Source organism: Manis pentadactyla, chromosome X (assembly GCF_030020395.1).
Source record: "Manis pentadactyla isolate mManPen7 chromosome X, mManPen7.hap1, whole genome shotgun sequence".
NCBI lineage: Eukaryota > Metazoa > Chordata > Mammalia > Pholidota > Manidae > Manis > Manis pentadactyla.
The window spans coordinates 89,146,687-89,160,779 of record NC_080038.1 but is presented as its reverse complement, the minus strand read 5'-3'; positions in this window follow the sequence as shown (position 1 = coordinate 89,160,779).

Sequence of the window (14,093 nt, the reverse complement as noted above, 5' to 3'; positions counted from 1 at the left end):
AGCGAAACAGCCCCCCTGTCAATTACCCCTCAGGGTGCTGCCAAAGCAGAGAAGCAGCCTAAGGCAGACCATGCCCACAGAAAGGGAAATTCCTACACTCCAGCTGGGCAAGACACAAAGAACCAGTCTACACACAATTACCAACACAAGCCGCTAGGGGTCGCAGTTGCCCCAGTAAAGATAGGCCAGTAGCAAGTGAAAAGTTTGGCCTGCCCAGCTGACAGTCAATCGCATCTGTCAACATGAAAAGGCAAAAAAATATGATCCAGACAAGACTAACCCAGACAGCTTAGGCATCTGCTACATCTTCCCCTGAGAAGGAACCTGGGGGATAGATTTAACCAGTCTTCCTGAAAAAGAATTCAAAACAAAAGTCATAACCATGCTGATGGACTTGCAGAGAAATATGCAAGAACTAAGGAAGGAGAATACAGAAATAAAACAAGCTCTGGAAGGACTTCAAAACAGAATGGACGAGATGCAAGAGACCATTAATGGACTAGAAAACAGAGAACAGGAATGCAGAGAAGCTGATGCAGAGAGAGATAAAAGGATCTCCAGGAATGAAAGAATTCTAAGAGAGCTGAGTGAGCAATCGAAACGGAACAATATCTGCATTATAGGGGTACCAGAAGAAGAAGAGAGAGAAAAAGGGATAGAAAGTGTCTTTGAAGAAATAATTGCTGAAAACTTCCTCAAACTAGGGGAGGAAATGGCCTCTCACACCACAGAGGTACACAGAACTCCCATGACAAGGGATCCAAGGAGAGCAACACCAAGACACATAATAAATAAAATGGCAAAGATCAAAGACAAGGACAAAGTATTAAAGGCAGCCAGAGAGAGAAAAAAGGTCACCTACAAAGGAAAACCCATCAGGCTATCATCAGACTGATCAACAGAAACCCTACAGGCCAGAAGAGAATGGCATGATATACTTCATGCAATGAAACAGAAGGGCCTCGAACCAAGACTACTGTATCCAGCACGAATATCATTTAAATATGAAGGAGGGATTAAACAATTCCCAGACAAGAAAAAGTTGAGGGAATTTGCCTCCCACAAACCACCTCTACAGGGCATCCTACAGGGGCTGCTCTAGATGGGAGCACTCCTAAAAAAGAGCACAGAACAAAACACCCAACATATGAAGAAGGGAGGAGGAGGAATAAGAAGGGAGAGAAATAAAGAATCACCAGACCGCGTTTATAATAGCTCAACAAGTGACTTAAATTTGACAGTAAGACAGTAAAGAAGCTATCCCTGAACCTTTGGTAACCACAAACATAAAGCCTGCAATGGCAATAAGTACATACCTTTCAATAATCACCCTAAATGTAAATGGACTGAATGCACCAATCAAAAGACACAGAGTAATAGAATGGATAAAAAAGCAAGATCCATCCATATGCTGCTTACAAGAGACTCACCTCAAACCCAAAGACATGCACAGACTTAAAGTGAAGGGATGGAAAAAGATATTTCATGCAAACAACAGAGAGAAGAAAGCAGGTGTTGCAATTCTGGTATCAGACAAAACAGACTTCAAAATAAAGAAAGTAACAAAAGACAAAGAAGGACATTACATAATGATAAAGAGCTCAGTTCAACAAGAGGATATAACCATTATAAATATATATGCACCCAATACAGGAGCACCAACACACCTGAAACAAATACTAACAGAACTAAAGGAGGAAATAGAATGCAATGCGTTCATTCTAGGAGACTTCAACACACCACTCACTCCAAAGGAGAGATCCACGAGACAGAAAATAAGTAAGGACACAGAGGCACTGAACAACACACTAGAACAGATGGACCTAATAGACATCTACAGAACTCTACATCCAAAAGCAACAGGATACACATTCTTCTCAAGGGCACATGGAACATTCTCCAGAATAGAACACATACTAGGCCACAAAAAGAGCCTCAGTAAATTCTAAAGATTGAAATCCTACCAACCAACTTCTTAGACCACAAAGGCATAAAACTAGAAATAAACTGTACAAAGAAAGCAAAAAGGATCACAAACACATGGAAGCTTAACAACATGCTCCTAAATAATCAATGGATCAATAACTAAATGAAAATGGAGATCCAGCAATATATGGAAGAAACGACAACAACAACACAAAGCCCCAACTACTGTGGGACACAGCAAAAGCAGTCTTAAGAGGAAAGAATATAGCAATCCAGGCATATTTAAAAAAGGAAGAACAATCCCAAATGAATGGTCTAATGTCACAATTATCAAAATTGGAAAAAGAAGAACAAATGAGGCCTAAGGTCAGCAGACGGAGGGACATAATAAAGATCAGAGAAGAAATAAATAAAAATGAGAAGAATAAAACAATAGCAAAAATCAATGAAACCAAGAGCTGGTTCTTCAAGAAAATAAACAAAATAGATAAGCCTCTAACCAGACTTATTAAGAGGAAAAGAGAGTCAACACACATCAACAGTATCAGAAACGAGAAAGGAAAAGTCACGATGGACCCCACAGAAATACAAAGAATTATTAGAGACTACTAAGAAAACCTATATGCTAACAAGCTGGGAAACCTAGGAGAAATGGACAACTTCCTAGAAAAATACAACCGTCCAAGACTGACCGAGAAAGAAACAGAAAATCTAAACAGACCAATTACCAGCAACGAAATTGAAGCGGTAATCAAAAAACTACCAAAGAACAAAACCCCTGGGCCAGATGGATGGATTCACCTCTGAATTTTATCAGACATACAGAGAAGACATAATACCCATTCTCCTTAAAGTTTTCCAAAAAATAGAAGAGGAGGGGATACTCCCAAACTCATTCTATGAAGCTAACATCACCCTAATACCAAAACCAGGCAAAGACCCCACCAATAAAGAAAACTACAGACCAATATCCCTGATGAACGTAGATGCAAAAATACTCAACAAAATATTAGCAAACCAGATTCAAAAATACATCAAAAGGATCGTGCGCCATGACCAAGTGGGATTCATCCCAGGGATGCAAGGATGGTACAACATTCGAAAATCCATTAACATCATCCAACACATCAACAAAAAGAAAGACAAAAACCACATGATCGGCACAGTCGCAGGGGGGCCATCAGGTGAGAAATTGGGGATCAACAGAGGTGAGGCTTAGAACCTCACCCCCCCGTTCTGAGAGAAATCTTCTGCATACGTGGATGTTTTATTGCCCTTGTCTAGCTTGGATTAACACATAGTCTACAGGCACACACCTGATCATCTACATTTGCTCTCTTACAACACTAAACTATGTTTTCTACCTTTATCTTGTATCTACCTACCACTTCAGCATTTTATTAAAAATAATAATAATAAAGAGAGAAATGTGGTATCCACATATAAATCAAGTATAAAAACCAAATCAGTATTCATATTTGAACTGACTGTTTATAGTTCATAATGTATGAGCAAAACTGAAAGTTTCTGTGATGACTGCCCTTGTACTGTTCACTATGTAACTTATTCATTATGTAAGAATTTGTTCTACATGTAAAAACTTGTTTGTTATGCCTCAGAAGATTGGAGACTGACAAAAATTAGGCTTGGGGTGGAATAATGATTGTGCATTGAGCATTGACTCCCCTATACAGAATTTTATTGTCGTTAACAACCATTTGATCAATAAATATGAGAGATGCCCTCACAAAAAAAAAAAAAAAAAAAAAGGACAGACTTCCAATGGTAAAATAAATTAGTAACCGGGATGTAATATATAGCATAAGGAATATAGTCAAGATATTGTAACAGCCTGGAAGGGTGATAGCTGGAACCTAGAATTATGTATATAAATGTTCTACCACTGTGTTGTACACTTGAAACTCATGTAATGTAATACTGTGTGTCAACTACCCTTCAATAAAAAATAATAATTAAAAAAAAAAAAAAAAAAACCACATGATCATCGCCATAGATGCTGAAAAAGCATTTAACAAAGTTCAACATCCATTCATGATAAAAACTCTCAGAAAAATGGGAATAGAGGGCAAGTACCTCAACATAATAAAGGCCATTTATGATAAACCCACAGCCAACATTATATTGAACAGTGAGAAGTTGAAAGCTTTTCCTCTGCGATCGGGAACAAGACAGGGATGCCCACTCTCCCCACTGTTATTTAACATAGTACTGGAGGTCCTAGCCAAGGCAATCAGGCAAAACAAAAAAATACAAGGAATCCAGATTGGTAAAGAAGAAGTTAAACTGTCACTATTTGCAGATGACATGATACTGTACATAAAAAACCTTAAAGACTCCACCCCAAAACTACTAGAACTGATATCGGAATACAGCAAAGTTGCAGGATACAAAATCAACACACAGAAATCTGTGGCTTTCCTATATACTAACAATGAAGCAACAGAAAGAGAAATCAGGAAAACAACTCCATTCACAGTTGCATCAAAAAAAAATAAAATACCTAGGAATAAACCTAACCAAAGAAGTGAAAGACTTACACTCTGAAAACTACAAGTCACTCTTAAGAGAAATTTAAGGGGACACTAACAGACGGAAACTCATCCCATGCTCGTGGCTAGGAAGAATTAATATCGTCAAAATGGCCATCCTGCCCAAAGCAATATACAGATTTGATGCAATCCCTATGAAACTACCAGCAACATTCTTCAATGAACTGGAACAAATAATTCAAAAATTCATATGGAAACACCAAAGACCCCGAATAGCCAAAGCAATCCTGAGAAAGAAGAATAAAGTAGGGGGGATCTCACTCCCCAACTTCAAGCTCTACTATAAAGCCATAGTAATCAAGACAATTTGGTACTGGCACAAGAACAGACCCATAGACCAATGGAATCGACTAGAGAGCCCTGATATAAACCCAACCATATATGGTCAGTTAATATATGATAAAGGAACCATGTACATACAGTGGGGAAATGACAGCCTCTTCAACAACTGGTGTTGGCAAAACATGCCAGAGAATGAAACTGGATTATGATTTAACCCCATACACAAAAGTAAACTCAAAATTGATCAAAGACCTGAATGTAAGTCATGAAACCATAAAACTCTTAGAGGACAACATAGGCAAACATCTCCTGAATATAAGCATGAGCAAATTCTTTCTGAACACATCTCCTCGAGAAAGAGAAACAAAAACAAAAATGAACAAATGGGACTACACAAAACTAAAAAGTTTATGTATGGCAAAGGACACCATCAACAGAACAAAAAGTCATCCTACAGTATGGAGAATATTTTTTAATCAATATATCTGACAAGGGGTTAACATCCAAATTATATAAAGAACTTACACTCCTCAACACCCTAAAAGCAAATAACCCAATTAAAAAATGGGCAGAAGATATGAAGAGACAATTCTCCAAAGAAGAAATTCAGATGGTCAGCAGACACATTAAAAGATGCTCCACATCACTAATCATCAGGGAAATGCAAATTAAAACCACAATGAGATATCACCTCACACCAGTAAGGATGGCCAACATTGAAGTCTAAGAACAACAAATGCTGTTGAGGATGCGGAGAAAGGGGAACCCTTCTACATTGCTGGTGGGAATGTAAGCTAGTTCAACCATTGTAGAAAGCAATATGGAGGTTCATCAAATAACTAAAAATAGAAATACCATTTGACCCGGGAATCCCACTCCTTGGAATTTACCCAAAGAATACAACTTCTCAGACTCAAAAATACATATGCACTCCTACGTTTATTGCAGCACTATTTACAATAGCCAAGCTATGGAAGCAACCTAAGTGTCCATCAGTAGATGAATGGATAAAGAAAATGTGGTACATATACACAATGAAATGCTATTCAGTCATAAGAAAGAAACAAATCCTACCATTTGCAACAACATGGATGGAGCTGGAGGACATTATGCTCAGTGAAATAAGCCAGGCAGAGAAAGACAAGTGCCAAATGATTTCCCTCATTTGCGGAGAATAACAATGAAGCAAAACTGAAGGATCAAAATAGCAGCGGACTCACAGACTCCAAGAATGAACTAGTGGTTACCAAAGGGGAGGGGTGTGGGAGGTTGGGTCAGGAGTGAGAGCAATGGGGATTGAGGGGTATTATGTTTAGTACTCATGGTGTGGGGAGTCACAGGGAAAGCAGTGTAGCACAGAGAAGGCAAACAGAGAATCTGTGGCATCTTACTACACTGACAGACAGTGACTGCATTGGGGTATGGATTGGGAGTTTATTATATGCGTAAATGTAGTAACCACATTGTTTTTTCATGTGAAACCTTCATAAGAGTGTATGTCAATAATACCTTAATGAAATTTTTTTTAAAAAAGAATAAACTACCTAGTAGCAAATTTAATCAAGGAGGTGAAAGACCTGTACTCTGAAAACTATGAGACATTGATGAAAGAAACTGAAGATGACACAATAAATGGAAAGATAAACTGTGCTCAGGGATTGGAAGAATTAATATTGTTTAGACGTCCATACTGCTCAAAGCAATCTGTATATTCAATGTGATCTCTATCAAAATGTCAGTGGTATTTTTCACAAAACTAGAATAATCCTAAAATTTTTATGGAACCACAAAGGTCTCTGAATTGCCAAACCAACCTTGAGAAAAGAAAACAAAACTGGAGGTATCACAATGCCTGATTTTAAACCGCTACAAAGCTAGAGTAATCAAAACAGCACAGTACTGGCACAAAAACAGACACATCAATCAATGGAAGAGAATAGACAGCCGAGAAGTAAACCTAGACTCATATGGTCAATTAATCTACAACAAGAATGGAAGAGTATTATGCAATGCAGAAAAGACAATCTCTTCAATAAATGTTGGAAAAACTTGCAAAGTTGCATGTAGAAGAGTGGAACTGGACCACTTTCTTACATCATATAGAAAAATAAACTGAAAGTTGATTAAAGACTTAAATATAAGACCTAAAACCATAAAACTCTTAGAAGAAAATGTAAGCAGTAAATTCCTTGACAGTGGTCTTGGTGATTTTTTTTTTTGGATCTGTCTCCTCAGGCATGGACAACAAAAACAAAAATAAAAGGAAAGGGACTACATCAAACTAAAAAGCAAAGGAAACCATCAACAAAATGAAAAGGAAACTTACAGAATGGGAGAAGATATTCACAAATGATTTATCTAATAAGGAGTTAACAACCAAAATATATAAAGAATTCATACAATGCAACATCAAAAAAAAAGATATAAAAAATGGGCAGAAGACATGAATAGACTTTCTCCAAAAGAAGACATACAGATGGCCAAAGACACATAAAAAGATGCTCACTGTCACTTATCATCAGGGAAATGCAGAACAAAACCACAATGAGATATCACCTCACATATGCCAGAAACGCAGTTAACAAAAAGGAAAGAACAAGTTCTGGTGAGGATATGGAGTAAAGAGAACCTTCATGCACTGTTGGTGAGAATGTAAACTAGTGCAACCACTATGGAATAGTAACTTGGAGTTCCTCAAAATTAAATTAAAAATAGAAATACTATATGATCCAGCAATTGCACTCCTAGGTATTTATCCAAAGAAAATAAACACTAATTTGAAAAGAAATATGCACCCCTATGGTCATCACAGCATTATTTATAATAGCCAAGATATGGAAGCAACCTTAATGTCCATGATAGATGAATGGATAATGAAGTTGCAGTATTTGTACACAATGGAATATTACTCAGCCATAAAAAGAATGAGATCTCAGCATTTGTGACAACATGGATGGACCTAGAAGGCATTATGCTAAATGAAATAAATGAAAGAGAAATACCATATGATTTCATTTATATGTGTAATCTAAAAAACAGAACAAATGAAAAACAAAACAAAATGGAAACAGACTCATAGATACAGAGAACAAACTGATGGTTGCCAGGAGTGTGCTGGGGAGATGGATGAAACTGGTAAAGGAGATTAAGAGTTACAATATTCCAGTTATAAAATAAATAAGACATAGGGATGTAATGTACAGCATAGGGAATATTGTCAATAATATTGTAACAACTTTGTATGGTAATAGACGGTAACTAGACAAAGCAGTGACCATTTCATAATTTATATAAAATGTTGAATCAGTATGTTGTACATCTGAAACTAATAAAATAATATTTTATGTCAATTATTCTTCAATTAAAAAAGAGATTCTCCTTATCACTTATTTTAAGTAATATGATTTTGATATGTCTTGGTGTTTCTTACTTCATGTTTCCTCTGTCTGGAGTTTCTTATTATTCTTTAACCTTTGGGGTTAGAATTTCCATAAAATTTGCAACATTTGTAGCCATTAATCCTTCAAATATTGGTTTTGCCCTACCCCCTTTAAGGACTACATTTACACATTTATTTGGCTGCTTGAAATTGTGCCACAACTCAGTGATGCTGTGTTAACTCTTTCCATCTTTTCTCCCCTCTCTGTTTCACTTGTAATAGTTTCTATGCAACATCTTCAAGTTTACTAATATTTTCTTGCCAGTATCTCATCTGCACCTGAACCAGCATATTTCTCACTTCAGATCTTGTGGTTTTTATCACCAGCAGGTCAACCAGTAGCCATTTAGAAAATACATCTTCCATGTATCTACTTAACTGATAGTCTTTCTTCTAGCTTCTTGAACATACGGAGCACAACCACATTACATGAATTTTCTTGTCTACTAATTTTATCATGAGTCATTTCTACTGTGAAATTGATTTTTCCATTAATTATGGGTTATATTTTCATACTTCCTTGCATGCCTGGTATTTTTTCATTAGATTCCAGACACTGTAAATTTTTCCTTTTACATGATGTACTTCTATAAATATTCTTGAGCTTTGATGTGGGAAAATTAGATTACTTGGACACAGTTTGTTTCCTCTGGGTCTTACTTTTAAAGCTTAGGTAGGACTAAAATTGTGTTTATTTAGTCTGGGGTTATGTTTTTTCCAACTACTATGCAAATCCCTTCTCAGTGGTCTAACCGAATTGCCATGAGTTATGAGTTTTTCCACTCTGGTCGAAACAGGCACTATTATCTGATTCTGTGAGGACGATGTAATGTTCTCTCTAATCCTTTCATGATGTGATTCTTACTCCAGCCTCAGATAGTTGCATGCACTGATTAGTACTCAACTGAACATTTGATGGGGGATCTTTGCAGAACACTAGTGTTCTCTCTTTGTGTATTACTTTTCTCTCCAGTACTCTGTACTGCAAACTCGAGTTGCCTTAGCTCTCCTGGACTCATACTGTCTCCTTAGTTCAGGGTGTCTGTTGGAAACACAGGTTCTGCCTGTGTTTCCCTTCCCTGTGCTGCAGACCGGAAATTTTCTCATATCACTAAGCTGAGGAAATCACAGGGTTCACCTCATTTGTAGGGATCACTGCCTTTGGCTGCCTTATGTTCAATGTTTTGAGTGTCTCTGTTTCACCTATTTTGTCCACTTCTTTTTCTAGTGTTTAAGGGTTAAAGGTGAGGGAGTGAATCTAACCCTTGATATTTCATTTTGATTGGAAGCAGTTCTCTTACTATAACTTTAAAAGTTTACCATTTACATCTTTGAGTCAATATTCATTTAGGTGGTACCAGTGTGGCAGAGTCAATTTTACTTTTTGTCCTAAGTTCTTAGCACCACCACATTGTTATTTTTAACATTTAGAAATGAAAATTTGTGAAATTGTGGAAGAGATGGTAACATGAACAGAGGTAAGGCAATTTTCAAAGAATGCCGGTAACAATGTTAATGAGAAAAAAATATCTGGCAATTATTATTCAGCTATCACAGAAAAACAGTGAGAAGTCACAGATCCACTAACACCTAGTAGCATTCTGACTGGAAAGAGGAGAAGAGGGTGGGAACTTAGTGAAGAAAAATGTCAGGCTAACTGATAGGAATGGCTATGGGCATAGTTCCCTAACAGAGAGGAGTAAACAGAGTTATACAGAGACCCTTACTAGCTAGGCCATTCTTTTTGATGGAATGATATGATCAGACAAACCATATGGGAGACACAAATACACAGTGAGTCTGGACTCAATGTCACAAACTAGAAGCCCAGGGACTCAATTCAGCACAGAGATGTGTTTTGTTTTGTCCAGAAAAGATTTACCTTTTTGGGGGGGATTAATTGACAATATTTCTAATGGTGCATTTCAACTTTAAAAAATTAATGTCTTACTTCTCTTGAAAACAGGATAATATGTAGCAATGAATTCACTTTCCCACATAGCAGTATTTGGCTTAAGCCACTTCATTCCAATTTATTCATTTCTGTTACATTCCTGGCCTTTATAGTGTTTGAGTTTGTCATCACTAGTCTAATGGAGGAAAGTGGATTAATCATGATGGCAGATCAGAATAGTTGGGAATAAGACTGAAAAGTTATGATTAACTCAGAGCACTATGAGGAAAAGGTAGGTTAGCATGTATTGAGTACCTATTATGTGCCAGGTGGTAAAATGCAGTCATCTCGACAGCATTATAAGTTAAATATAATTACCCCCATTGGAGAGATAAGAAAACCAAAGCATATACTAGTCAAGTAACTTACCCACAGTCCCTCAGTTAGCAAGTTGCTAAAGTGGGATGTAAACACTTGTATTTGAAACCCAATACCCTTCCCCTTTAGATGGATTGCCAAATTTGGTTATAGCAACAGATTCACCTGTTGGACTATAAAATGCTGATTTCCAAGCAATGCCCATAGAGTCTTATCTACACACTAGCATTTGGGAAAATTTGTTCTGCCTTCATGAAAAGATATGACTGCCAGACATTCTTTGAACTTAATTCTGTAGGCTCTGAAGAACTAAAAGAGGTTTTTAAGCAGGTGAGTTGTACAAACAAATGTGTATATCAGAAATAACACTCTAGCAGCAGCAGAGTGGAGAATAAACTAGAGGGCAGCCACTGGAAACAAATTCCATAAGATCATTGCAGTAATCCAAGCAATGAATGAGGAAGCTTGAATGAAAACCAGTCAGTAGGGTTCATTCCAGTGCTATCCTCAGGATCCATGTCATCATTGGCAAGATCATGCTCTGGAAAGATCCTTTTGATAGTTCAGCTTAAAAAAACCAGAACCAGTCATGTGTTGGTGGTTTCTTAGATCAGCTTGTGACTGCCCAATTGAACACATCTTCCCAGTTTTGTGTTCTCTGACATTACATTGGTAATTTGAAATCAGCCATTTAGGAAGCATTTAAACCATGGAAATAAGTAAATGCTACAAATCAGGGCTTCTACAGTTTTGGAGAAAGAGTAGTTGTTAAGTAGCTATCAACACACCTCTGAATTTAAACTCCCTTGGACAGGGGCCAAAGTAAATTTTTGGATACTTAATCCTCAACTACCGAGTTATGCACTGATGTGGCTCCAATAATCAATAAAAATAACACTTAGGTTGAAAGTTAATTATACACAAAATTATTAATCTTCTGATATTTAAGATATTTCATGCTTCTAATGTTATATGCCCTCATTCAAGAACTAGGTTCATTCTCATTTTCCTTTAATGCAATTTTTATTTTCCTACAGATTTATAAGGCACTAGAAGCTTGTCATTTTTAATTACATAGATAATGTGTTGTCTGAAGAAACTCAGAAAGAATTTCATTTTTTTCTATATCTGTTTTTTTTTCTATGTCTGATATCTAGGAGTAGAAGTGACACTACTGTACCATAACATTATGACATGGCACTCTTACATTATAGAAGAGGGAAGGCTGTTAAAAAGTTAGTGGTATACAAACATTTTCAATTGAAAGAGCAATCATTGCAAATAGTAGTTTTTGAAGTGAAATAACAGAGTAGTATGGAGTTGTCATGAAATGTCTGTAAAATTGGCAGATACTGCCAGTTCACTCTCAGGGAGTTAATAGCAAACTCATTTTTAACAGTATCTGCACTTCTTTTTAAACTATAACTTGTGAAAAATGATGTTTATAATTTCTTAGTTTTTACTATGTAGATACTATCTCAAAACTAAACGAGTTTTAAATTATTTTTTGTTCTTGAACAAAATCTCTCTAAATGGCATGAGTTAGAAATGAATAGTTAAACGGAATATATATTATGGGATATCCAACTTCTTTTCACATCAGGCTCATTTCATTTTTCCTTTTAGAACAAGATGACTAATAATCCTAACTTTCTGAAAGGTGTTAGGTGATAGCAAATGTTGCTCTTTTCAGCATATTTTCTATTGAAAAGTCCTACAAAGCTGTTTTTTTATTAGCAGACCAGATTCCTGGAAAAATATCCTTTTCCAACCTTTGAAATTGCTTCTTGCCTATAGTGAGTCTATGCTCAGCAAACACTAAAGAAAGCTCCATTCTTTTTTTTGGCTAGCTTTGTCGGTACTCAGGAAACAGATTGTTGGCCACATTTGTGGAAGAAAGAGTTTTAGGAACCCTTTAACGAGGCTTTGCTCCTCACAAAAATTAAAAGAGAAAATAACACTGGTGACAAGATAGCAGACTCTTGATTCTCTCATTAAAATGTCTCTTTGTAGCCAAGTCCCCTATAAAATGGCGAGGATAATATGAGATAATTCAAAGCTCTTGTAGTAATTTAACATTTTAAAAAACAAACATTTAAGAATGTAGACTCAAAACTTAATTAAATAGCAGCAGTTACCTTTTAAGTAGAATTTTCACTGAATTGTGTCCTAATACCTAAAAAGGATATTAGCAATATCAACCCATATACACATATTACTGGTATGTTTTTCAAGAACATGAGGCCAAATATTAAACCTGCATTCCTTGAGTAATAACACTATTTTCCAATATTAATGATACCAAGTTACCTAAAAACATTATTCTGTTGACAAATGGCTATAGAATAAAAGAATGTTAGTCAGCTTTATGATAATTGGCTTTATTCTGTATAAAGTGTTGTTATAATGCTAATACTCAATCATTCCAAATGAAAACAACACAAAATTAACCAGTGTGAATTAGGCACAGATCTAGATTTGAAGCCCAATTCTGCCTTCATTTAGGGGTGTGATCTTGAGATAGTCATTTTACTACTCTGTATTCTCAACTATAAAATAAAGATAATAATAGCTATCTTGTAGAATTGCTGTGGTAATTAAATGAAGTACATATATAATGGCACCTAACAGTGTCTGACACATGGTAAGTGCTCCATAAATGGTAGATGATATTTTTGATATTGTTATTATAAAAAAATAGGCTTTTGGGATGTCAAATAGTCAAAGACTATTCTTTAAATGGATGTCATAGATTTTTATTTCTTTGTTGATACAGTTGGTAGAGGAATAGCAAGGATAAGTGGTTAAGAGCATGTGCTCTAGAGTAGTCTATCTGGATTGCAATTGTGGTTGTCCTATTTACTAGCTGTGGGTGACTCTTTTCTGTGCTTTTCTTTGATCAGCATAATTGTATCTATCACAAAAATTTTGTGAATATTAAATGAGTCATTATTTAAAATAGCAAAATGCCTGGCACATAGCAAGTACTCAAAAGGGTCAAAATCTTCAAAAGTGGAACAATACATTATTTTTATGCAGAATAGTTGAAGTGTTTCACAAAGCTTATCAACATACACTTATGCTACAGTAGTTCCTAAAGGGAATATTGGTTTTAAGTAAGTAGCATTTTAGTAAGTATCCATTAATAGCATATTATAGTGTTATTATCTGAATTGAGTGACAGAAGAGTTTGCCTTCTTGTTTACATAGGCTGCTCCTCTTCTTCAGCCCTGTATAGGCTGCTGCTTCTGTTCACTGGGGGCCAAATATCATACCAAAATAACAATTCTGTCTAGACTTAGGAGATAGTTACAATTTAGACACACCCATGGCTTGTGGGCAGGATCTAGTTTCAAAAGAGTTAGTAGTTGGGTGGTTTAATTGGGCCTACTGCCAAAATAGAACAAAAAACCCAAGACAAAGAAGTGTACTAGAATTTTAGGGAACTGGGTAGGATTTTTCGGTTCAAGTCTGAAGGTAGCTAACTTTATAAGTTGAGTTAAAATAAGAGTGGACTAAAAGTGTTGATGTTTAGGGACAATGCAAATAGCTAAGTATCACTCTTAATGGACCCTGTGTCCCAGGTTCTAGTTGGCAGCTAATA